Source organism: Phocoena sinus, chromosome 3, assembly GCF_008692025.1.
Source record: "Phocoena sinus isolate mPhoSin1 chromosome 3, mPhoSin1.pri, whole genome shotgun sequence".
Lineage (NCBI taxonomy): Eukaryota > Metazoa > Chordata > Mammalia > Artiodactyla > Phocoenidae > Phocoena > Phocoena sinus.
This window is the reverse complement of record NC_045765.1, coordinates 25,135,645-25,163,076: the sequence shown is the minus strand read 5'-3', so window position 1 is coordinate 25,163,076 and position 27,432 is coordinate 25,135,645. Positions and strand designations below refer to the sequence as shown.

The 27,432-nt window shown below is 47.4% G+C and overlaps 1 protein-coding gene across 6 annotated transcripts in view; it reads right to left on the bottom strand.

Annotated features, from left to right (window-relative positions):
• Positions 1-22,333: 22,333 nt before the first annotated feature.
• The window catches only part of FBXW11 (F-box and WD repeat domain containing 11), a 134,409-nt gene continuing 129,310 nt past the window's right edge, over positions 22,334-27,432 (bottom strand). For all 6 annotated transcript variants that reach the window (XM_032626181.1, XM_032626176.1, XM_032626177.1 and 3 more), the window contains one exon: positions 22,334-24,886. The gene's annotated coding sequence lies outside the window, so the exon portion shown is untranslated. The remainder of the gene's footprint in view (positions 24,887-27,432) is intronic.

The window sequence follows — 27,432 nt, the reverse complement described above, 5'->3', positions numbered from 1 at the left end:
TCTACGTAGAGTCAGCCAAACCATGTGGCCTGAGAGCAAGGGGGTCAGGGGACTACTCCCCTGGGGAAGATCAGGGCAAAGGGGAGAAGAGTGCAATGGCAGGAGGCTGAAACATCAGGTGCCTGCTCTCCCTGGCTCTAATCTACCCCCACCCACAATTCACCCTCCACTGAGCTGCCCGAGAGCTTTCTTCATTTCAGATCAGACGATCTCACCCCCCTCCTTCAATAAAGCGTCATTATCTGTCCCTGCCTTTCTTTTCCATTTCCCGCCTTTGAATGCACCTCTCCGGATGCACCACAGCGCTTAGCAGGCACCCTCAACTTTGGAGGCCTTGGGTCACCGCTTCCTCTACCTCAGAAACATTCTCACTCCATCCTCAAGATACAGGTTAAAAAATCACTCTCTGGGCTTCCCTGGTGGCGCAGTGGTTGAGAGTCCGCCTGCCGATGCAGGGGATGCGGGTTCGTGTCCCGGTCCGGGAGGATCCCGCGTGCCGCGGAGCGGCTGGGCCCGTGGGCCATGGCCGCTGAGCCTGCGCGTCCGGAGCCTGTGCTCCGCAGCGGGAGAGGCCACAGCAGTGAGAGGCCCGCGTACCGCAAAAAATAAAAAAAATCACTCCCTCACATATTTGCAAACGAAGCAACTGTAAAAGGATTAATCTCTAAAATATACATGCAGCTCAATAGCAAAAAAACAAACAACCCAATCCAAAAATGGGCAGAAGACCTAAATAGACATTTCTCCAAAGAAGATATACAGATTGCCAACAAACACCTGAAAGAACGCTCAATATCACACTGATCATTAGAGAAATGCAAGTCAAAACTACAATGAGATATCACCTCACACCGGTCAGGATGGCCATGATCAAAAAATCTACAAACAATAAATGCTGGAGAGGGTGTGGAGGAAAGGGAACCCTCTTGCACTGTTGGTAGGAATGTAAATTGATACAGCCACTATGGAGAACAGTATGGAGGTTCCTTAAAAATAAAAACAGAACTACCATACAACCCAGCAATCCCACTACTGGGCATATACCTTTAGAAAAAACCATAACTCAAAAAGACACATGCAACCCAATGTTCATTGCAGCACTGTTTACAATAGCCAGGACATGGAAGCAGCCTAAGTGTTCATCAACAGATGAATGGATAAAGAAGATGTGGCACATATATACAATGGAATATTACTCAGCCATAAAAAGAAATGAAATTGAGTTATCTGTAGTGAGGTGGATGGACCTGGAGTCTGTCACACAGAGAGAAGTCAGAAAGAGAAAAACAAATACCGTGTGCTAACACATATATATGGAATCTAAAATAAAAAATATGTTTTTGAAGAACCTAGGGGCAGGACAGGAATAAAGACGCAGACGTAGAGAATGGACTTGAGGACACGGGGAGGGGGAAGGGTAAGCTGAGACGAAGTGAGAGAGTGGCATTGACATACATTACCAAATGTAAAACAGATAGCTACTGGGAAGCAGCTGCATAGCACAGGGAGATCAGTGACCACCTAGAGGGGTGGGATAGGGAGGGTGGGAGGGGGACGCAATAGGGAGGGGATATGGGGATATATGTATACATATAGCTGATGCACTTTGTTGTATAGCAGCAACTAACACAACAACATAAAGCAATTATACTCCAATAAAGATGTTTTTTTTTTTAAAGCAAACTAGCTGGCTTAATCAAGGGAAGAGTGGGGAAACATCTGTAATGAGAGCGCACGAAAGACAGAAAAAATTTTTTAATTGTACTGAAATAAATTTGAAAATCTTAAAAAAAAAAATCACTCTCTGGGAATCCTTCCCTTTTGAACAGACCCATCTCATTTCCAAAGCACAGCTGGATAGCATGACGGTAAAAGGCTGGACAGACCGCTTAGGTGCAAATCTGTTTGCTGTGTGACCTTGGGGTAAGTTACTTACATTTCTGTGCCTCCATTTTCCCAGGACCTAGCTCCTAGGATTGCCGACAGAAATGAATGAGTTAAGACATGAAAGCACTTGGAACAGTGTCTGGTACATGCAGAATGCCTAAGAAGCTTTCTCTCTTTTTACCTCCTGTTGTCTGAACACATCCCTATTGGGAATGACCTGTCCATTTCCCCTACGGAGCCTGGGTTCCACTCTGAAGGAGGGAATGCCTGTTTATCACATTGGACCCCTGGGGTTCTGTAGGTGTGCTGTTTCCCCAGCACAGAAAAGGTGCTTGGAACTTCAAAACCCTGAATGCAGGAATGAGTGAGTAAGCAAAGCAAGTTTCTGCACACAGAGAAAGAGTCTCCAACAGCGAGCGGAACAGCATCCTCCCTCGGTCTGCAATCTGTGCAAACCCCACCTGGCCTGCAATGGCTCTCACCGCTGAGGCAACCCTACCCCTCTCCTCCAAGCCACTTTCCTCCCACCCCCTCCTCCTACTTCATTCAGCCCAAGTTCAAGGGCAAACCACCAGGAAAACCCAAAGAACGTTCATCGGATAAGTCACCCGATTACTAATCAGGTCCACCCACCCCAAGGCTAACGACTATTTTCCCTGCGAAAAGTAAACACCGCCTCCTCCCCACCGCCTGACAGCAAAGCCATTAAACCCAGGAAGGGCGTGTCTCCACAGCAGCCCAGAAACAACTTGAAAGTGGAAAAGGACGGTGGATTTGGTGATTCAGTGGTCGTTAAGATAGCCAGAATGTTTGGTTTCAGCTCACATGGAACCTATTCCTCTCCCCTACTGGTCTCTTCTAAGATGAGAGGGGGCAGAGCCTCAGAAGACACCTGAGCAGGTTGGATGTCTTTGTGACCCCGCCGGCGAGTTAACCCAGCCCTTGAGTTTCTTTCCGATTTGCCCCCTGTGCGTGGGGCTGCCTGGAGGTGCCCAAAGGTTCTCACCCAGGCAGGCGAACTTGAACAGCGCCCCCTGGAGGAAGCCAAAGCAGTGCTCGAGAAACCAGGGAGCAAGGCCCCCAGCACTTGGGCGACACATTTGGCTCCAGCTTCTGGCAGCTCAGGCAGAAAGAGAAACACATCGGGTTGCATAGTTTTCATTTTCCAACAACAGAAAGCATGTTCAAACCTTGGCAGAGACAACATTTTTACTGGAACCAGGCTGCAGAAGGAATGTCTTGGGGCGCTGCAGGTTTAAAGGACCCTGGGTGACAGGCTGGGTGATCCCTATAACTGCAGCTTCATTGTCCCCACGTTGGTTCCTTCACTCTCAGAACAAACACCTGCTGAGCTGGCATGCTGTGCCTGCCCTTGGCTGGGCCCAGGCCGCAGAGAGGGCATGGCACACTCCTTGCTGCCCAAGGCTTCCGGATCACTCCCTCCTTCAGCACTGAGGATGCCTGCTCCTTGGGTTATCACCTCCATCCACCCATCAGTAACAGCATGACAGCAGTGTTACTGTAAGGGCTGCACGGGACTTCCTCCCTCACCTCCGGAACATAATCATTTGGAAAAAAGATGGGACCAGGGGTAGCCCACACACCCAGTAGCCAGCCTCCCACTTCGTCTTTGCTAACAGAACCCCTGTCTTGGTAGGGTGTGCCAGGCCCTAGGGGATACATGATTGATCTAAGAAAGCTAGGACGCCTCCATTCCCGTATATTAGAGACTTATTTTCCCAACCCTTGTAGCTAAGTCTGAGCCTGTGACCCAGTGCTGGTCAAAGAGATGTCTGCTAAGGCCTCTGGGAAAGTTCTTTCCTCCTTAATAAATGGAAAGCCCCTATTTTCAGCCTTGAGCACCATGTGTGAAGACATGATGCTTTGAGCTGTGGCAGCCATCTTAGGACTACGAGGTAATAAGGCTGGACTCTTAAAGGAAATACATGGAAGATGGCAACATAAAGAGAGAGAGTCCTGGATGTTAACTTGGAATCGTTGAACCCACCCGGGACCACCTGTCTCCCTGAAGACATCTAGTAGAAGATGTCGTTATTGCTTATACTACTGTCAGCTCATTATCCTCTCACTTGCAGCCGAATACATCCTAATTAATACAACAGGTATATACACAACATAGGAAAATTCAGTCCTGGGGAGACCACAGGCAGTCATGAAAAGAAAGTTTGCTTTGGAATAAAATGATTTTTGGCCTTCATCTTGGGCTCTAGCATTTGTTTGCTATGCATTCTTGGAGAGTCATTTTTACCTCTCTAAGCCCCTGTTTCCTTGCTGGATTGATGTAAAGATGATGGGGGAGACTAGATGAGAAAGCGCTGGACCCACTCTCTGCTTGGTCGCCTGGCTGCTGCCTGCCTATCTTGTTCACTACACCTCCCCAGGCTTCTAGAGGCAGGCCTAACATGTGGGAGGCATCCGATAAAGTTTTGTTGAACAAAGGAATAAATTCCTTTCCTTCCCTCTTATAAAATGAGGTTTCAGTGGTATATTGGTTTGCTAGGGCTGCCAAAACAAAATAGCACAGACGAGGCGACTTAAACAACAGAAATGTATTTTCTTGCAGTTCTGGAGGCTGGAAGCCCAAGATCAAGGTGCTGCAAGTTCGCTTTCTTCTGAGGCCTCGCTTCTTGGCTTGCAGATGGCCACCTTCTTCCTCTGTCTTCACATGGTCTACCCTCTGTGTCCTCACTTCCCTGGTGTCTTTCTGTGTGTCCAAATTTCCTTTTCTTATAAGGACATCGGTCCTATTGGATTAGGTCCTGCCCTAATGACCCCATTCTAACTTAATTGCCTCTTTAAAGGCCCTATCTCCAAATGCAGTCCAATTTTGAGGTACTGGGGGTTAGGGCTTCCACGTATGAGTTTGAGGGAGTCACAGCTGGTTATTGCCAGATTTATCCCTCATTGCTTAATTTGGGTCTTCCCCTCATTCCCTGCATGTCCTCTGGTCATTTGGGCTTCAATCATGGAATGTTTAATGAAGATCATTTTGATAACTGTTATCGTAACATTCATTTGACAAACACTGGCATAGCCCTTTTGGACTTTTTTTTCCAAAGCACTTTGCATACCTATGGCCCCACTGTCTCGTGGGTGGTTCTCGTTTTGCACACGAGAACACAAAAGCCTAGAGAGGTCAATTGACTTTCCCAAGGTTATTTGCTAATAGTTGGATCAAAGGACAAGGGGCCAGGTGTGTCTGACGCTGAGCGCTGGCTTCTCCGCACAGCCTGGTGTGTGTGTTGGGGGGGGGGTATCTTAAGGTGGTGTGGGTGATGGCAGGGACCCCAGGCCTCTTCTTCGAGGAAGCTCTGCTCTGTGACAGCCCCTGCCATCTCCCACCCCTGCCTGTCTTTCACTTCATGGCCCAATCACACAACGCTTCCCCACACACACACCCTCTCGCCTGGACAGGCTGTGCCTCCGCTGAGACCAACCTTCCCTACATCCTCCCTGCCTTCATGATCTCCCCAGAAAGGCCTACGCCCCCTCTCCCTGTAATCTCAATGCATAGCCCTGACCTCAAGGAGTTAAAATAGTCCTGCTGGTGATGGCCTCCGTCTTGGGCCAGGAGCATTTCCTGTTGCTTCTGTGCCCTCAGCACTGGGAAGCACAGGACTGGGCAGAGGGTCCCTGCCCAGTGAATACGGCTCTGCACTGAGGTGAAGCCCGTGGACAGACATGGCAGCCTGTTCCCATGCGGAGCGAATGTTTTAGTTATTTTAGAGATCAGGGGAAGGGAGAGTTAACTGAGGGCCAAGGCCGTGGGGAGGGGCTGCAGGGGATGGAGATGGGCCTCAGTGGTCACAGGTGTCCAGGAGGGAGGGGGATTCAGCTTGTGCACAGACCTCCCCCATCCTAGAAACACAAGAAGCCGGATTCCCCTCCTGTCTTTTTCTTTTGTTTTTTTTTTTTTTTTGGCTGCGTTGGGTCTTCGTTGCCGTGCACGGGCTTTCTCTAGTTGTGGTGAGCGGGGGCTCCTCTTCATTGTGGTGCGCGGGCTTCCCATTGCGGTGGCTTCTCTTGTTGCGGAGCACAGGCTCTAGGTACGTGGGCTTCAGTAGTTGTGGCACGTGGGCTCAGGAGTTGTGGCGCACGGGCTTAGTTGCTCCGCGGCATGTGGGATCTTCCTGGACCAGGGCTTGAACCCGTGTCCCCTGCATCGGCAGGCGGATTCTTAACCACTGCACCACCAGGGAAGTCCTACGTCCTATCTTTGGGCCAAAAGGAGAGAGTCCACACCTGAGCATCCCACGTGCAAGTTTCTTGCCCAAGGAAGGGGGAAAATCCTATCTTCCTGCCAAGGAGAAGGCCTAGCTTACTTTTGGTAGAGAAATAATGACATCCAGTGGACATCCACGTCATCCTCAGACTCGGGCCATGGCTTCCCTGGCCAGGAGGCCTTCCAGGGCTGGGACAACAGGGAGCAGTGAATTGAGCACTGCAAAGCTGAGCTCGAATCTCGATTCTACCTCTTAAGCTGTGTGACCTTGGGTAAGTCACTTCCCCTCTCTGGACCTCTGTCTCCTCCATGAGAAAGGAGGGACTCCGAGAGCCCTTATTGTAAAGTGTTAAGCAAACAGGGTTCTCTTACTATCAGAACTCCGGTTTCTTGTTAACAATAAGTTCAAGGCTGTACTACAAACTAGCAGGGCAAGCTTTGGAATCAGATAGCCCTGGGTTCAAATGCCGAATTCCCGACTGAATGACCCGAAGCAAGTAACCATCTCCTTGAGCACTTAGTTCTGCAAAACAGGTTCATGGTTGTTTCCAAACCCAAAGGTTGTTGCCAGTATGGGATCTTATTGTGGGTACACAGGCAACAGCATTCCTGGAATATGGGAAGGCGGACAGGTCCCCACCTGTGGGCACAGAGGAGAGCTTCAAGTCTCCATATTTCCTGAGCAGGCTCCAGCAGCCCTCTAGGCATGTCCAGGGGGTATGGCTGAGATCCCACAGGGCTCCAGAGGCCTAGGCCATGGTTTGGTAGAACAGTCACCCAGGCCAAGGGAGCCAGGCTGGAGAGGAGTGGATGGGAGGCAGGGGAGAGACAGACTCCCGACCACCATCCCATCGAGAGGGAAAGAGGAAGCTGGGAAGGGGGGACAATCACATCTGAATGGGACTGAACTGGAAACCCAATCAACAGGGCTGGAGTCCCTGAACTGGAGTGAGGCAAGGCGGGAAATGACTAGTGAAGGGCTGCGAGGCACACAGGGGAGCTCAGAAACCAGAGTTGTCAGCCTGTGTTCTAGAAACAAAGTTGCATTTTTGCATGCGAGTCTGTGACTGAGACAGGAATACTACTGACTAAGGCAAAGCATGTGGAAATAGGAGGCTCTCAGGAGAGGCTGCCTGCCTCTCTGTTCCTTTACCTCTCCGTGAAATGGGTTCCTGCTTGTGGAGAACCCCATCCGTGTCACAGGTCTACATGTGCTGGGGCACTCGTCCCATTCATCTGGATCTCCTGGGAATGTGTCTGTGATTGTAACCCCTCACACGTTGGCCCAGCCTGGGCAGGAGACAAATTCTCAGCACTCATAATCGCACTCTCTAACCCCGCAACAAACCTGCAAGGGAAGTATCATGCCCCCTCCCCACCCACTTTATAAACAAGGAGGATGCTGGAGCCCTGAGAGGGTGTGTGAGGTTCCCTGAACGGCACAGGTAGAAAACTGAAGGGCCAGAGACTGAACCTGGCCTCTGGCCACTGCCTCCCAAGAAGGACTCTGGATGGGATTCACTGAGGCCCTGCTGTGTGCAAGGCCTCGTGCTGAGGCTTCATGATGAAACAGAAAAAGTTAACGTTTATTCAGCAAGTATTACATCCCATGCTCTGTAATGGAAGTAAAGTATGTAATACTTGACTGCATTGTCTCATTTATTCCTCACAAAATTCCTATGAACTGCTCTTCCCCTTCCTCCCATTTTGCAGATGAGGAAACTGAGGCTCGAGGAGGTTACATGAGTCACCTAAGGTCACTCAGCCAGTCAGTGGTAGGACTCAGTCTATGCAGATGCCGACGTCCTCACGCTTAACCCTTCTGCGATTCCTGGGGAGGCGGGCATGCTGTGACAGAAGCCAGTTAACACCTGGATAGGTACGGCACCTGCACTCCAGAAGATCTTTCAGGCCTCCACTGTGCCTGTCAGTTGCTCTCATCATCACCTACCTGCCTGAAATTTGGCATACCCTAACGCTGCAGTATAAAATATCTCTTTTCTCTTTCCTTCTTAACTAGCTCTGTGACATTGGATAAGTGCCTCTACCTCTCTGAGTCTCAGTGTTCTCATGCATGAATTGGGGCCTGTAAATCCCAGGTACAAAAGGACCATGAGCTGTGGTTTTCATCCCATAAACCTCTGCTCCCTGAGCATACCTGTGAGGTACTCTCTACCCACACAGCCTGGATTCCAGCCACCAGCTCTCCTGTCCTGGCTCTTAGTGTGGCCCCTGCAACAGGCCAGCACATCTGCCTGAGAACGCCATGGAACTCTGCCCCTGAGCCAGGGTCCTGCCAGCAAAGAGTTTAAGCAAATAGAACTGGGCTGAAATGAAATGGTCTATTGGTTGTAAAGAGTTGTGCCCCATGCTTGTGCTCTCAGGTTTCATGATAATCCAAGCGATGGTTCTCCAGAGAAGGATTAGGAAGAAAACGGTTGGGGGCTCTGAAGGGAGCGGAGAAAAAACAGGCATGGACCCAAGGCAAGCATTGCCAAGAAACGGCCCCAGAGGGTCAATAAAACAAAGATGGGGGGCAATGATTGAGGCACAGGAGGAAAGGAAAAGTGGGGCTCTTTCCAACTCTTCTAGCGCCTAAGTCAGACCTTCACCAGCGAGAGAGCTTACCACTAAATTTGTGGAGAAGGACTACCAGCCCCCCCCCCCCCCGCAAAAACCACTGTGGTCAGAAGCTGGGATGGGCACCTTGATGGGGAGCCGGGGCTGCGAGCTCAAATGCCCTCCAAGGCCGTGCAGGTAAAAGCACGAAGAGCATAAAGAAAACAACAGACACACAAGATGAGGCATGACAACTGATGCTCAGCCTCAGTCTCAGGAAGGCAATTGGGAGTGACGCGGACTGTGGTGCTGGGGACAGCTGGGACTGAGCTGTCAGCCCCAGCCAATCTCTATCAGGCAGGAATACAGGCCCAGGGTTGCCAATCTTCTGATTTTTTGCAAGAGAAGTAGGAAAGAATGAATTTTGTTTTTTAATGTGCAGGTTCTCAATTTTAAAACATTGGCAACTAATTCAAGTGTTTTTTTTCTCTGAGTACTATGTGGGCCAAACAAAATATATCAGTAAGCCAAATTTGACTCACAGGCCAAGGGTTTGCAATTTCTGAAGTTTTGTGTCATGGTAAATGCAATGGAATCTGTCTGGGTTCAAACCCCAGTTCTCCCATCTGCTTTGGGGTGACCTTGGGCAAGCCATCTCGCCTTTCCAAGTCTCAGTTAACTCATCTGTAAAATGGGTATAATAGTAGCATCTACTAATATGATATTTGAGAAAATTATATGAAATTATGTCATGGAAATTCCTTGGCACAATGCCCAGCACATGGTAAGCCCTCTAGAAATTTTAGCTCTTATTAATAATGTACCCAGAAGGATAAAGATAGAGCAGCAGGAATGGGCCGAGAAGGAGGCCGAGAAAACAGATCAAGCAGGCGAAACAGGGCCAAGTCTGAAAATGCCAATCAACAATTTCCTGTCTTGATGTGTCAGGAATGGCCCTTAAGAGATTATTGTCACAAACTGGCATCAAATCGACAAGAGAATTTCCACCAGGTTGGGCAGTGACCTGAAAGGTGGTGGCCCTCCACTATTCCTCTACCTCCTTCCAGAACATCACCAAAGAGGATCTTGTGAAACTTCTGGATTGTTGTCGAGCAAAAGGTGGTTAGGGAGGGTGCCCTGCAGGGGGCAAAGTGGTGCCCCAGGTCTGTGGCTCGGTCGCTGCCCAGCTGTGTGATTTTGGCTGTGTCATTTCTTCTCCCTCTGAGACTCCACTTATCCATCTGTAAAATGGGATGATAATACCAGCCTCTCAGGATACCGGTGGGGATTAGGAATAATTCAATGTAGCGTCTGGTGCAGAGCTCATGTACCACAAATGGGGGCTGCCATTATTGGTTATTGTTGTTACAGTCTGTATGATTAATGGGCAGTTGAGGTGCTTGCCTGACCAGCAACCATTGACCTCTTTTCAGGTAACTGCCTTAGCTTTCCTATGGGGAACCATCCCCGCCCCATTCCCAACTGAATAGTTCAATTGGTGTTGGCTCCACCCCTGGCTCCAGGGACAGGGGTGTGAATCAGGCGTAGCTAATGAGAGTAGCATAGTCTCCTGGGCCAATGGGAATGAGATCCAGGCTTTCATTCAAACTATGAGAGCAGAGAAGCTCTCCCTTTACCACAGATCTGTTGTAGTGAGGAGTAGGCCGGAGCTGCTGGCAGCCATCTCACCACCACATGGGAAGAGCCTAACTAAGAATGGAGCCAAAATCGAGGAAATCAGAGCAAAGAGCTGGAAAAATTCTCGATCCTTGATAACACTGCTTAAGCACCTGGATCCAGCTGTGCCTGAGGCTCACACTATGCCGGGCTATTCCATTACATGAGCCAAAAATAATTTCCCTTTTTTGCTCTTAGAACATTTTGAAGGGGGCCTCCTGTAACTTGTAGCCAAGAACCTCAACAGATACATGAGCCTTAAAGATGAGTTAAGAAAAAGGCCCAAAAGGGAGTTTAATCAGTTGGCAGTTCTTACAAGCTCTCAGATCATGCTCTGAGTGTGACAGCACTATATTCCTTCTTCTGAGAGGATGGAAATAGACTCTGAAAGCCTTTGGTCAGGCTCTCCTCAAAGTAATTGTTCTCAACCAGGACGGTTTTGCCCCCCCAGAGGACATTAGGCATGTCTGGAGAGATTTCTGGTTGTCACAGTGGGGCAAAGCGGAGGAAGTGCTGCTGGCATCTAGTGGGTAGAGGCCAGGGGTGCCGCCAAACATCCTACAATGCATGAGATAGCCCCTCCCCCAACCAAGTATGATCCCCTCCAAACGTCAACAGTGCTGAGGTTGAGAAATCCAGAAGAAGTAATACATCATCCAGTATTTTACTCCCACCAGCTCTTCTCTACACCCAGAGCTTCCCGGGGGTCTTCAAGTACAACATACTTGAAGACAAAAACCAGGCTCTTAGGGAACTTTATTAGTTCGTGATGTCCTCTTGGACTCAAACCCAATTGACTCAAACCCAATTCAAAGAAGCTGCCCAGAGTTTACACACGGGTCATGCATCATCCCCTCCCATTACCATAGTAACCACACCTCATAACTACTGGACCAACAGGATGAGCAGGCAAGCTCTCTGAAGACAGTCTCATCCAGTGACACCTGCATGGCTTCCCACATCCGGCAGTAATGATCAAACCAATAAGCAAATTATATAAATCCCACATATCCAATAAAGAGGAAAGACAGCATTCCCTTTCTATCTAGAGGAACATTTCTCAGTGTGTTGCTGCTCCAACACTAGTCCTGTGAGATAATCATAGGATTAAAAAATATATATATATATCAAAATCAAATAAGTGTGGGAAACATGAAAGCCTCCATTACCTTGTGGGCAGAAGGCTCTGATAAGTCCTACAGTTTAAAAAAAACCTGTTTAACTTTCTTGAACTTGGTATTTCCCAAATTCACATGATCACAGAATCCTTTTTCACTTATAATACTTATTTAATATTTCATAGAACTATTGCCCCACAGGACACCCACTGGGAAACATTTCAAGGGAACTACAGAGCAAATGAAATATTAATGAGATATAAAAGCAGATCTGGGGAAACCAAGTAACGGTGGAAACAGACCAAGTTCCTTTGGCCAGAGAACTGTGCCTTAAACTTCTCGGTATGGCTCATCCTAGTTTCATTTGAGCATCCCTACCTTTTTACGGCTACTCCAAAAGAGGCTCTTGAGGGCTGAACGACTGTCAGGCGCTGGGCTAGACAGTGGGATTGAGAGAAAAGTCAGACTCCACTAGATGCTGCAGTGATGGGTAGGATTTGGAGAAACTGCCATGGAAGAGATGCTGCTGCTCTGTGGATGCCAGCCTTCCTGGAGAGCCTTCTCATGTGAGGGAGAATGGAGGGACTGACCCCTTGAATCTTAAAATCTTCACGTAATTTCAGGAGCATGCAATTCCTACATACCAGTTATATTGACCTCTCCAAGTTTAACAAGGAGCTGGGCAGACACAGGGGGTCGGAGGAACAGTGCCCTGACCCGTGAATGGTGGCGTCAGGCACAGCCAAGTGCCTTCCTAAGGAAGACCACCCCACCCAAGGCCGCTGTAGAGGGAAATAACTTTAGGCTGTGCTTGATCAAGGGACGGCCACGGATTGGACAAAAGATGGGCACCTGACTCAAGGGCAGCCCATCCATTGGCTGGTTGGTGACCTATGAGGAGGCCAGAACAAAAAACCCTGCCCAGTAATTTCAAGTAATTGAGTTGATGGGTTCTGTGCTTCTAAGATTTAAATAGGAAAAATATGGAGTGAGTCAGCAAGTTGGTGGCAGAAGAAAAAGATGCACAAGTAACAAGCTGACACTGCAGCGATGGAATGAAGATGCGTGAGCTCCTGCTCTGAAGGGATCAGAGAGCAAAGAGCCTGCCCCAAATCCTGACCTCAGAGACTCACACGCAGAGCCAGGAGCCAGGCTCCAGGCTGTTGACCCAGAGTCCTGGCTCCTAATCAGTGGGGCAGCACAGGGAGCCCAGGAGTCTGCTGTTCTCCGAGGAGCCAGTGTCAGCCTCAGGCTGACGTCACCCAAAGAAAGGCGCCGTTTTTAGAGCCTGCGGTTAGGAGAACTGGGACCTTGATAGTGACAGTCAGTCCAAATGCTGGCTGGGACCAGCCCTCAGCAGGAAGCCCCTTCGCCTCCCAAAGGTACCTTTGGAGTCTAGGACCATTGAGACTTCACAGATTCTGCAGTCATGACATATTACAGCTAATGTCACACCCAGGGGCTTGCCATGGCTGTCCCAGAAATCACACGGAAGGCACTGCAAAAACACAATACAAAACCTCGCGCCTAGAATAACAACGCCACAGTGCTCTTGATTTGAAGCTTGGGTGGCTTTTTGCAGGGGAAGGAGATGGTCAAATTCATATACTTGTCTTGAAAATGAAGTAATGCCAACCAAGATGCAGGGAAAAGGGGCCGGGGTCGACTTCACTTGCCTGAATTCTGCTCCCAGCAACAGCATTCTGGAGGAAGCAGTGGCAGCAGAAGTATATCACAAGCCACTTGAATTTCATCCCAGGCTTTAGGACCTAAGCGTCAGTGACCAAATGTCTTGGGGCAGGAGTGTGAGAGCCAGCGGGAGATACAGGCAGCCGGCCGGACCTCCACCGCACCAACCCAGGGGGCCGCGTATATGTCAGACCACCGAGCAAGACTTGGTTCAATCCCATCACACTCACTGAACCCACACTTCGTGCTCCACATTGTCCTCGGTGCCCTCACATATGTGACCCCATTTGTTCTCTCCGTAACAAACAAGTCTCTCGACACGTATTAAAGTTATGGGATGTGGCTGCGTATTAAGCCAGAATGGAGTGAACCTTGCAGGCAGTTTAAATTCACAATTTACTACTTTCTCTTTGCCTTTTACCCTCTCACCTCCCGAAAGTATTTAAGAGCAGAATCATTTGAGTGATGGAGTATCTGCATTTAGACTTTCCTCTTGCCTCCTTTGACCAGCATGGTTGCTCTCAGACTCTAAACGGATGTCAGAGTTACTGCACTGGGTCGTAGAGCACACACACTGTGTCCTGCACTGAATTCACATTTTAAGGGTTTTTAAGAGTCTCTGACTCTATGGTTTTTCACGTGAAGTGCTCACTTTGGAATCCAAGGGCTGCAAAAGGGGAGACCCTATTGTACCCTGACAGTTCTGGAATCCACAGGTTTGTTCATTCAACACACATTTATGAGCACCTGCAATCAGGGCTGGGATCATAGCGATGACCAAGGATGGATTCTGCTGTGAAGGGAATCGAAAGCCCTCTGAACCCAGACTGGGCTGGTTCATCTCACTGAATGCTCAGAGCAGGCCCGAGAAGGAGGAGGGCTTAGAAAGAAGTATCTGGTCCTCGATCATCCAACCGATAAAGAGCAGACAGGAGATTTGAACCCAAACCCAAACTCCAAGGCGGACTCTTGTACCCTCTCTACCCCCCAGTCCTCAAGCGTGCACATTAATAGCTACAACACCCAGGAGAAAGTGACAAGGCAGGAGAGCAGTCCAGGCATGGAGGATTTAGCTCCCCGCCCAGTGGATCAGGAAGGAGGTTATATCTGAGCTGAGCCTCGAAGAATGTGCAAAATTAGTCATTTCCCATGGCAAAAAACCAGGCCAGGTGGCAGGAGCAGTGGACACCGGATTTTCTCTGCCCGGCCTCCATTCCCCTTTCTTTTTGGACCTTAGCACCCTGATCTTCCTTGGGGCATCTGCCTCCCTTCCCATCTCAGTCCACGTAGTTTGTGTGGGGTGGACCCCAACCCCTCTCTCCAGGGTGGCTACGTGATCCAGTCCTGGCCGACCAGAGCATCTCATTTCTCTGATCACAGTGAGGGGTTTCAGGGTGGGCACGTGACCGAATCTGAGCCAAGGAGATGAATGCGAGGACTCTCTGGGCCCGCCAGGAAGAGAGATTTTGTTCCACCAGAGATACTAAGAGGCTGGGATGTGCTCCTGGGGTTGCTTGCAGCCACCTGGCCACCTTGTGAGGAGAGAGCCTGTCCTCCAATGAGACCATGAGAGAGAAGAGCTGGGCAGGTAGGGAGAGTCCCAAGAGGAGGTGACATCGTTTGAGGCCATGCCTGAAGCTACCCCATCCCTGGGCTTATGTGTATATGAGCCAGTAAATGCCCTTCTGTGAGGAAACCAGTTTGAATTGGGCTTCCATCCTTGGATCAATAGAGTGAGCAGAGTAGAAATCATAGTCTGAGAATAATAGCACTGAAACTATGTTGGACCTTGACATTACTATTCAGCTGGGGATGCAGAAATCAAAACTTCTTCGTAACCTTTTCTGGAACACAATTTACAGGTTGCCTGATCAGAAGGCAGGGTAATAGACTCTCTAGAGCTTTAGCAGATGTACTGTGGTTCAAATTCTCATTTGGACAAGGAAACGGGGGCTCAGAGAGCTGAAGGACATGGCCCACAGTGGAACAGAGAGTGAGTAGCCCCATAGAGAGCACGACGCTGAGGAAACGGTCTTGGATAGGTGGGCTTGGATGTGCGGAGGGTGGAGGACCTAGATGTGGGCTGGAAGAAGGAAGCAGGGGGCAAGGCACCTGGCAAGAAGCCTTGGGCTGGGCAGGCCTTGTGGAGAGCCAGTTCAGGATCAGACAGAACTGGAGAGTCACATCCTTGATCTGCTGTTTTATTAGCAGAGTGATCTTGAAAGCCACATCCTGTTCTGTGCCTGAATGCCGTGGTTTATAAAAGAGGGTTCGGCCCTTCATTGAACTATGAGTCCCTGAGCTCTCTGATGACCACACCCCAAAATGGCCTCTGAAGAAGACAAACCAGGTTCTGGGCGGGCCTCAGAAAGGTTACGTTTCTGGTCAGGGAAGTCAGGAAATACACAGTTTGTTCATCGTCTGCCTTCCCATCTCATCCTATAGGCTCCAGGGGATGGGGAGATTTGTTTTGTCACTGCCTAGCTCAGTACCTAGTACGTGGTAGGCCTTCAAAAAATAAGTCTTGAATAAATACGAGTGAACAAATAAAGTAATAAAATGGTAAGTACTGTACAGTAAATAGAATACAGGATGTGACAGAGAGTGATACGGGATAGTTTAGACGACCTGGTCAGAGAAGAGGGTATTTGAGCTGAGACCTGGATGGTGAGCAAACAGCCACATGAAGAAGCTGGAGAAATGCCTGCTAGGCAGAGTGAACAGCATGTGCAAAGGTCCTGGGGCAGAAATCAAGACTGGAAAGAAAGCCATGTAGTTCCAGTGGGAGTGACAGAGGGAAGCTGTTGTTGGAGAGGCCGGCAGGGGCTTGATCACTGCTGACCGTAACAAGGAGTTTGAACCTGAACTAAGCACAGTGGACAGCCATTGGAGAGTCCTGGACAGGGCAGGGACATGATCTGACTTACGTATTCAAGAGCTCTCCCTGCCCACTGTGTGGTAGCTGAAATTCAGCAGGAAAGACAATAATGTATGTCACACACAGCATGCGGCACACAATAGGTGCCCAGTGAACAAGAAGCATCCTTCACGACCCCTAATGCCACCTCTACAAAGGCTCGCCAGTGTCCATTCCAGGCCAAGAATGTGCTCTTTATCCTCTCTCTAGCTACCCTCTGTGTACTGTGATGGCCATAGTAAAGCCAACAGGCTAAGCTTTGGAGGAAAACCCCCTCCCCTTTTTGGTTACAGTAACAATCCAGGAGTCACGGTGGGGAGGTGTAGGGTGCGGGGCGGGTGGAGTGCGAGCCTTCTGTTCAATGTTGAGCTGCTCCCAACATACTTTTCAAACATTCGTTTGCTTTTGCCCAGTCTCCTCCGTAAGAGACACGCTTTCGGATGTGTTTTGAAAAATATTCCATATGCTAATGGAATGTCACCATCTGCCAAAGAAGGCAGAGCTGTTTTTAAAGGAAAAACTATTACAGAAATGAGGTATTCACAGAGGGGCACTAAAGAGCCCAAACGTCGCTGACCTGAGGCTGACCTGGGCTGCCTCGTGTTACCAACATGAAAAGGGAGTGAGAAAATCTGAGGCCAATTAACTTCTCTCTCTCCCTCCCTCTCTCTCCCTCTCCCTTTCTCTTTTTCTCCCCTCCCCTTCTTGGAGACATGATGAAATTTCCTGAAACAAAAACTCGCAGCCCGTTCTATAAAATGCTTTCGCCTTTGGTGGAAAAAGCCCCGATGGTCCCTTTTATCTCCTCATTCCTGAGGCGCAGACCTGGCCCCCGTCTGTTTGGGCAGATGGGCCACAGGGAACACTCCCAAGGCCCCGAGAGGCCGGGCCGGAGTGGGAGGCCCCGGCGCCCGCTGGCTCTGGCCGCCCAAGCCCTTGCCGTCGGGAGAGCGCGGCGCTGTCTTGGACGGAGCAGGAAACAGGATTAGGTGTCCCGTGGCGTGATTACTGGACAGGCATTGTTCCTTGGGAGGCCTGGGCAGCTCGGACGGACGCAGTGTTTGGAGAAGAAGGTTTTCCAAGCTCTGGGCACGTACTCTGGGCCCTGCCAAGCCTGCTGGTTATCACGCCCCTACCTTTCCGGTGGCTTCTTCTCCACCGTGGTCGCTGGCTTGTCCTCCTGTGCCCTCTCCTAACTGCCATGTGCTTCCGGACTCCGTGGCAGGCCTCTCTCTTCTCCACAGCCCGAGTCCGCACCACTTGAATATCTCCCAGGCACCTGCAATGTCCAAGTCCAAATGCCCTTCCATCCCCTCAGCCCGACTGCTCCTTCCCTTATCTGGGGGACCAAGCGCCCCGCCGGCTAGTTTGGTGCAGGACATGCAGGGGTTTCCCGCCTCAAGGCCTTTGTACCTCTGCCCCCACTAGCCTGGAATATTGCATGGTGGGCTCCTGCTTATCGTTGAGGTCGTGGCTCAAATGTCTCCCTGGCCACTGCCCCCCACTGCCCTGTGTGATCTCTTCAGAGCACTTATCAGGGGTCTGAATTTATCTTGTGAACTCATGCGTATATGGGCACCTTAGCTTTCACTGTGTGTTGTCAGTTTCTTCTTGGGGAATGTAAGTTTCCTGAGAGCAGGGACCATGTCTCCTTTCCATTAGAGCGGCACTTAGTAGCACACACAGGGAACGGGGTGTCACTGTCAGCACCCAGCCCCCCAACCAAGGTCTGTACTTTCTGTCTCAATACCCCTCAAAACCGCCCTCAGTGTTCTGCCCTATTCCAGACCTCAACTTTTCTCTCCTGAATCTCAACACTAGCCTTCTAACTGGACGCTACCAGTTTCAAACCCTGCCATGGCTGCCTACTGCCCCCAGTATACAGCCCCCTACTCGGCCGGGCCCCTGGCACTCATCCCGTCCAGCTCCAAGCACTCCCCCACCCACCATGCCTCATTGAAGGCACACCACGCACATTTGTTACGACTGAAGAACAGCTGCACGGGTACGAGTGGGAGGGAAAAGAGATGTGCAGAGGGTCTGTTGATGCAGGGGGACTGCACAGCGTGAGGCCTGGCTCCGTGGGGAGACTGCTGGCATCATGGCGCCCACTGAGAGGGAGAGGCTAGGCAGCGTGGTGAGAGCTCGGCCGTGGCAGTCAAGACAGACTGGAATCAAGCCCAGGGCTGCTAGGGAGACACACCTGAGCCTCGGTTTCTCTAATGTTAATAATATAACCACACAGGGTTATTGTGAGGATTAGAGTAAAGCCCTTACCAGCAGTCCTGGCATGCACTAATGGTGGTTATTTCTATTCTTGCTGTCGTTGCAGTGGTGTTAATCAGTCTCTCCCCTGCATCACTCACCACCCCCAGCCCTGCCAACCTACACGCACACTGAGGACCTGATATTGTCTCCTGTCCACTTGGAGACACTACAACGAGCTGAGGATACTGGCATGTTGAGGTCTCATTCGTTTTCCAGAAACATCCCCTGCAGATAGGATATATAGGCTGACTGCTTTTAAAGCGGAGTTATTCTTTTTTTTTGTGGTCCGTGGGCCTCTCACTGCTGTGGCCTCTCCCGTTGCAGAGCACAGGCTCCGGACGCGCAGGCTCAGCGGCCATGGCTCACGGGCCCAGCTGCTCCGCAGTATGTGGGATCCTCCCGGACCGGGGCACGAACCCGTGTCTCCTGCATCGGCAGGCGGACTCTCAACCACTGCGCCACCAGGGAAGCCCTAAAGCGGAGTTATTCTTAATTTAAAAAAAAAAATTAACAAAAATAACTTGGTGTAAACATGATTCACCTGGTCCACCTCCCCCCCCGTTCCACCCACTGAATAGCCCAGACTACTGGTTACAAACTCAAGTCCTCACCGGGACCAGTCCTCACCGGGGACTGTCAGCATGCTTCCTCATTTTTCCCCTTCAAGAGGCCCAGGTAGGCTTCAGTCTGCCTGCACACGTTTAAATTTGTCTCATCTCACACCCTCCCAAACTCTAACCCTTATACTTTTCTCTGCTCTGGGAATTCTGTACCATCTGTTTAAATGCCACAGTTGAAGCTACCAAAAAGAGCTGGCACCAAAAACCTATTATGTACCAGGCACTGTGCTAGGCACTTTAGAATAGGTCATCTAATCCTTACAGTGATTTTAAAATACTGTCTCCACTTCCCAGATGAAGCAGCTCAGGTTCAAGGCAGGGAATGCCCTTGCCCAGAGGGCCTGCTGTCAGTTAGCTGGCAGAGCTCCAATACCGACCTAGGTCTGTTGGCCCCAGAGTTCATGCTCTTTCCTCTGCCATCCAGTAGACCAGTGACCCCCGTGGAGAGTCTTCACCAAGATCCAAAGGCTGTGGTTTTCTAAGAGCATTTCTTCCCAATCCCCAGAGCAGCAGGATATTTGGGAGAACAAACACAGCCCATGAGCACAGAATGGTTCCTTGGATCCAAAAATGGTGGTGAAGGGTGGAGGGAGCTTAAGTTGTAGTCACTGATACCTCCCCAGAACATTAGCTTTGAGCTGCTGTTCCTAAGGCATGCCCTGCCACAGATTTAAAGTCTTTGGCGTGGTCACTTCCCTGTTTTCCCAGACCAACCCAACAATAAATGTCTACTCTGAGAAATATACAATTAAGTGATTCTTGGAGACAGGATGAGTAGGTGGCCACAAAGTTGAAAGCAATGGGACAATACAAATCCATTTATAGGAGTATGCTTTCCAGGTTACCCTGCGTGCACAGAGGAAATAGTTACTGCTGATCTGCACTACAATTCTTCCACATGGCTTCATACAACCAATAAAAATTTTACAACACTTGAATGAGGATTTCAGTGCATTTGGGCAGGTAAACACCTGAATATGGCCCTGTTCTCAGTTATCCTACAGATGCTGATTGAGTGTCTATGAGGTGTTAGACCCAGCTCTGTCCAACAGACAAGCAGAAGTTTGGAGGTCTTGGAGCTCCCAGAGTCTTCCCCAGCTGGAAGTACATGCAATGTGTAGCATGTACAAGCACGCTACCTTCAATGTTAAATGTGACTGAAGACAGTGGCTGTCAGCTCTTGATTCCTTCCTCCTCCTCTCCTTGTCTTTTCAAACACCTCCCTTTTTGGGTCATTTTTTATTAACCAACATGTATTGACTACTGTGTGCTGGTCACTTTGCCACAAAGCTCATCACTTAATTTGTCCCTTTTCTCTGGAATCCCTTTCATTCTTCAAGAATTCAGTTGCCAATCTTGGATGCAATGCTTCAACAGGTCACTGCTAGAAAAGCTTAAGATGGTTCAGAGACAGCAAGCTGATACTCTAGCAAGTGACTTAAAAAAAAAAAAATCATTTCTCAACTTTGATAAATTGGGTCTCTTCATAAACTGGATTTTCAGCTTTTCTTGAAAATTTACACCTGGCATCACTGGGTCTGCATTCCAGCAACAGACCGTCCAGAGCTAGAGCAGGCACCCTCCAGGACTTGGACTAGTGGAACCTACTCTTTTTTTTTTTGAAACCTTCTCTTATACATGGGAAAGCTGAGACCCAAGAGGGGGGATTGCCACACAGCTAATTAGTAACAGGATGATCAGCCAGTCTCCCTAATTTCCCTTCTCCTTATTATTATTATTATTTTGTGTGGTACGCGGGCCTCTCACTGTTGTGGCCTCTCCCGTTGCGGAGCGCAGGTTCCGGACGCGCAGGCTCAGCGGCCATGGCTCATGGGCCCAGCCGCTCCGCAGCATGTGGGATCCTCCCGGACCGGGGCACAAACCCGTGTCCCCTGCATCGGCAGGCGGACTCTCATCCACTGTGCCACCAGGGAAGCCCCCCTTCTCCTTATTAACTAGAAACCAAACAGGCTGAGGTTGCAAAGCACCACTTAGTCTGATTGTATATCCAAGGAGTTCTACCAAAATCTGAGAATCTCTGTGCATTCGTAGCTGTGAATTTCTGGCAGGAACACCTCACCTACCAAGGAAAAGAGAAACTAGTACTGACTGCTTTGTACTGACTGAAGTTATGGACTGAACACCTATATGTGAGGGCAGGAGACGACTGGAGGGGTAAAGATCCAGGCTGACACTTGAGGCTTTTCCACCCTGCAGCACAGTTTGGGTTCAACATCTGCTCTTCATAACGATTAGCCCAAATCACCAAGAACAGTTTATTCTGTTTAGCACAGGTAGGGATAGAAAGACCTGTGAAAATGGAGAGTCATTATAGGAAAAGACAAGAAACCACTTCAACCTGGTGCTCAAGGAACTAAATAACTTAGGGAATATCCTTATAACCAAATACTAGGCAGCCATCAGCAAGAATTACATGTACTGACATAGGATACAATCTCAAGAAGACTAGATGAAAAGGTGCAGTACAGCATGCTACCATTAATGTTACAGGGCATGGGGACAGTATGTATGTTTGTATGTAGACAGGTAGGTAGGCATATACGCATAGACACATACATACACACACCCTTCCATACACAGACTGTTATCCGTCAGAGGATAAGCAAAAAACTGGTTAACAAGGATTGGAGGACGGAGGGTCAAGAGTGAAAGGGAGAACCACTTTGTACACTATCTTTTATGGCTTGTAAATTGGTTTTCTTAACCGTATGCATACTAGCTATTTCTAAAACCTTTTTTTTACAAGAAAAGTGAGTGGGGGCAAAACTGTATAGAATTACTCTAATTTCATCTCAGAAGTCTACATTACCAATTCGGCCCTGGGCTGGCGGAATCTAGTTATCAGGAAAACTCTGCTAGTATGCAGGCCTCCTGAGCAGAATCCTGCAGGTACTGTATTTCCTTCTGCTCTAGTCCTCAACCAGTGATGTGTCAATCTGCCAAAAGGAAAGACAACAATTTCATGTCCGATGCGTAAGGGGGAGAGGGCTGCAGCTGCCCTTCTCACACTGCCCCACCCCCCACCCCTTCGAGAATCAGAGGATCTACTCCCACCCAGAGCCATTGGGCACGTTTAAGGGACCATTTTCATAGTAACTTGCGAGGCAATTAAGCTCTTGTGGAAAGCAGATTTGCTGGGGAGGAGTTCTGAACCAGCCCCAGGGCATGGACTGGCATTATCTCATACCAGTTCTCCCACACCAAAAAAAGTACTTTGTCTTCAACCTCACTGTACAGAGCAGATGATTTTTTCAATCTACAAACTTTAATTGTATGTCACTGAATTACTGACAGCACGTTAACAGTTTTTTTTGAAAAATTTCTTAACAGAACATCAGAGTATTGCAACACTTTATTAAGAGTATTGGCTTTGAATTAGTAGCTGAAGTAACAATTGCATGAAGCCAGATCAGGTGTACTGCATAATACTCATACTTGATTTATTGACATTACTTAGCAATTTATTGGACAAAGGTCAAACTTTTTGTTTTTTATTAAGCACATTCCACAGTACAAAGCTGTCGTGAATAATATCTGTACAATTTAACAGTTTCAATAGCTGTTCAGACACAAATTTATTTCAAACAGTTATTGGCAAACATAATTAATTACAAGTTAGAATTAGACTATCCCAGTGCTTTAAAACATTAATATAGCAGTAATTTACAGTTTCTCAATTATGGTTAGCAAAATAAAGTCCAGAGTACAGCTGGGAATTACTACTATAATCCCAGAAAGTCAGAATTCCTCGGGTGCCAAAGTCCCCTGCTATAATTTAGTAGGCACAATTCAAAGGTTGTGTGCATATTCAAAGGCCATGATCTCCCAAGGAACCAGAATTTCTATATTAAACATGCAGAGACAACCACAGAAAGTCCATTCGTTCAGAAGAATTGCCTCCTCCCCTGCCCCTCCCTGCCCCGCCCCCTGGGCTCTCCTAACGAATCTGATATTAAAGCTGTAAGGTAAGAGTGGTCAAAGTTAAGTCACTTTCACAACCGCTGTCAGGGTTACAACATCCACCCGCTGAACGGAGATTTCTCTTTTTTTTTTAACACTTTGAGACTCAACTTTTCAAAACCAGAAATTAATTTACTAACATGTAGGAGGGAAGGATTTATTTTTTAAAAAGGACAAAGGAAAACAAAAGAGCAAACCAACCCAATAAACAACCACAGACACACACATTGATTCCCACACCATTCTCAATGTAAAGGACAAAACAGAGCCCAGGCACCTTCCCCTCAGTGGGAGAGTGTGCTTCCACGGGAAGAGGTTTAGTTACAGGAAGTTCTCATTGGTCCTTTAAAATGTTAGCAACATTCCTTGATCTTTGGAAACAATGGCAAGGGGCAAATCAAAACCGAATATTGAACAAGGGAAAAGGAGTGCCAACCAGATGCCAAAGTCCTTTCCACGTACGTCAGCACGGTGGTGCCATTCACACATTTGGGCTGCGGAGCGCTTGGGAGCCAGGAGAGCTTGCCGGGGCCACGGCAGCAGGCGACACCAGAGATGACAGGGATGGGATCATGAGCCTGAGGCTTCACGCCACCTGGGAGGACCCTTCCACTCAAGATGGGCCCTTGAACCAGCCTGACACGGGTCCCGGGCTCCAACACACAAGTGGGCCCTGCTACCACCTGACAAGGGCAGGACGCACGAATGCCAGATCCGGGAGAGCCAGTCAGCGGGGGCCTTCTCGCTCTTCCCTTCCCAGGGTTACTAACACACAGAGTGTGACCGGTGACGGTGGAGTCAAATGAACGCTATGGCAAGTGACCACGAGTACTTAAGGAGTACTGATGAGGAAAAGAACAACAGAAGTATTTAAGGTACCTCTCTACTGTATAGACTGCACAACAAATAAAACATTTTGTGTTAAACTTTAGAAATTACATCTTAAAACAAGATTCCCATTAAAACACACACACACACCACACGCACAATGACGATGACAATGACAAAATAAGAACACCGTATGAATACTGCAGGAAGGGTTCTAGGTAATCCACATCAACCCTGGTAGCGGGTTCTTGAGTCCAGCCCACGGCTAAGGGCGAACACACTCTGCATTAGTGTCTCAGGCACGGGGGCCCTGACTCGAGCAACCTTGAGGTTAAACTGTTATGTACATTATATCTACATGCGGATACAGTATTTTAAATTAGGAGGCAAGCACACATGTAAAGGTGTTACTCTACCAAATATCAGGAGATGGTTGCGGGTACAGAGAACAGTTAATAAAAGAAAAGAGCTATATTACCTGTTGGGAGATAATATAACCTGGCTTACAGTTCTTTAAATTAAAAGGAATTGGTACAGAAAGGAAGTATAATCCAAAAAATATTACTAAAACAACCCAGAGAAATGTTTCCATTGTCCAACATGTTCCTAATACAAGTCACAATTCATAATGACTTGGACGGTCAAAAGGAGAATGCTAACTTCTGAAAAGGAAAGCCCTGGACATTCTGGGTAGGTGTTTGGCACCCAAAATTTCACCGAAGAATGCTGTTTCTTAGTATCAGACCAAAGTGCAAAGCAATATAAATTAGAGGCCAAGTCTTCTCTTGACGGTCGATTTACTTCTGTAAAACAGACTGTACGTCCCTTTTATATGAACAATTTACATTTGAAGCGAGAGATTTCTTTTCACTGATGGGGGGAGGAAATGGGCTTCTGTACTACTGAAAGTCGGTGAAGCTAAGGTATCCTTCTCAAAGTAGAGGCCGGAATCGGAGGTGAGAAATGTCGGTACTTGAAGAGTTAGGCTGCTTTGCATCTACCCAGCGTCTAGAACCAATTCCAGCTTCATAACTCAGCTGTGAAGAACTCCCTTAGGCATTTGGTAGCCATGTAGCCAGTAGTTCAAGACTAGGAAACCCTGAAAAAAACAAAAACAAAAACAAAGGGAGTATGGATAGATATTCTGGTTAGACATGGGAGATATACACCACAGCCCATCCACATCCACACAGACATGTATGTACTTGCGCACACATAACGCTGATTTTTAAATAATCATGCATCAAAATAGAAGTTGCAAGTTGTTTTGCGCATACTACATACCAGGTATCAGGTTTATTTAAACCTCTCAAGAACTTTATAAGGTAGAAACTATTATACCTACTTTACAAATAAGAGAACTGAGGCTCAGAAACATTTGGTTTAAAGCATTAGCCATTATATCCTGGGATAAACCATAATGGAAAAGAGTATAAAAAAGAATGTATTTATGTGTGTATTACTGAGTCAGTTTGCTGTACAGCAGAAATTAACACAACATTGTAAATCAACTATGCTTCCAGAAAAAAAAAAAAAAAGCAAGCATTAGCCGTTAAGTGACAGAGAGGGGATTCTAAGAGATGACTGACCCTATAACCTATCATCTTTCATGCTGCTAAAAGTTATGCATGTAACAAAATATGCTTAATGTTAGATTTTATATTTAGCATAATCTTAAATTTACGCCATCCAGAGGCCACCAGGACCTCTCTCATGACCAAGAGTCGTCATCTATCACTGTGAAACAAAAATATGTAAAAGCTAGTAAACAGAGAGACTCCTTCTAAACAGAATGCCAACAGTCAGAAATTACTTCTTTTTGAAATAAATCATTTATAAAAGGACAACACAATGTAGAGGGGAAGACAACTGAATGTTCTATATTTTTTTGACCATGACCTTGCGTCAGGAACACATTTTAATCACAATCTCTACATTCATCCGTGTATGTAAATACACACACATACCCCTACGCAGAACATTCAGGAAACAACACTAATCATTACTATGGACAATGCAGGCTGACATTTTATGTCCTAAATTTCACCCAAAGTCAAAACCCATTAAAATGACTTCACAACCACTAATAAGTTACAACCCTTTCCAAACACTGCACTAAACCATTGGCCTGGAAGATCTAAGTCACCTTTAGGTCTAAAATTCTATGGCCAAAAAGAGAGGGAGAAAAAGAAAGGGTCGGGGTGGGGGTGGTTGTTTGGTTTTGTTTTGCTTTTAAAGCTTGTATATATATTTTTAAAGGCAATTTTCCTAAAAGGCTGTTAATTTCCACAAAATCCTAACTTCACAAGAATCCTAATAAGCTTCCAAATGAACGCAAGACAGATTCACAATTTCATCTGCCACTGTTTTCCCATGAAGGATATGTAAGAGTATTTGAATTATTTTAAAAATATTAACACCCAGAGATAAGAAGTCAGCACTCTGAAACGCTGCTGGTGGGAACGTCAACTGATGTAACTCTTCTGGAGGGTAACACAACTCCTAAGTATCAAACCTCTTTACACATCATAGCTTTCAACCTAGACAATGCAGACATTTCTAGAATTCTATCCAAAGGTAATAAAAGGTTGGGCAAAGATTAAGCTGAAAGAATCATGGCAATGTGTTTTATAATAATTAAAAGCTGGGGGGGAAAAAAAAAAAAAAAGCTGGGGGGGGGATATAAATATATAACAGGTGCATATCCAAACAATCAAACATGATTTTGCCATTAGGAACAATCATTTAGACAAATAGTGACATTACTGACAGGCAACAATTTCGCAATAAAGAAAAAAAAAAAAGCACAGTTATCAACCATAATTTTTAAAAGCCTGAAAGGCTACATACAAAGGAGTTAATAATGGTGAACCAAGAAGAGGAGTTATCTACTTTTTACTAATTTCCTAATAGTGCTCTTATATTGTCTCATAATAAAAAAGAGAGCTACTGTATACATAGCTCTTGGGAGTTAGTAATTCTTTTTAAAAAAATGACTCAGCAAAAAAATCTATTGCTAAATTTCTCGACATAGAAATACTCCTACCTTATATTTTAGGGGTAAATATTTTACTGCAAGGTTAAATCATCATTAGGGTAGTGTTTCTTATTATGCATAAATTTTACAGCATCACATGGTAATAATTTTTTTCATGTTACAATAAATGAAAAGAATTTGGAAAAGAGCAATAAAATCTATAAAGTTGACTGCCAAGGTTGTCAAAAGTAATTCACTTTGAAGAGACAAACACATTTGAGGTTTCATTGCTTGTGCTGCTTAAAAAGCAGATAAGATTTTTCCACTGATTTATAATTGTGGATCATAACAAGGCAGTTGTTCTTAGTTTCCCAAAAAGGGGGCGAGAGGAGGGCCTGGAAGAAGTAACACTACAGTTTCCTTTCCACCACAGCCAATGAGAGAAACGGCATTGGTGATCATTTCATCTCTCAATCAAAGGAATCTAATTTCACGGCATTTTAAAGTAGTATATAAAAGTTGTCCAATTTGTGAAAGTTTACTATGTTCTATAATTCATCTATCAAATTCGCCAGAGGGGGAGAAAACATACTACAGATGTCTTGGATTTTATCATGTGCTTCTTTAACAGTGGAAAGACACAAACACATATCCAAACTACAAAAGAG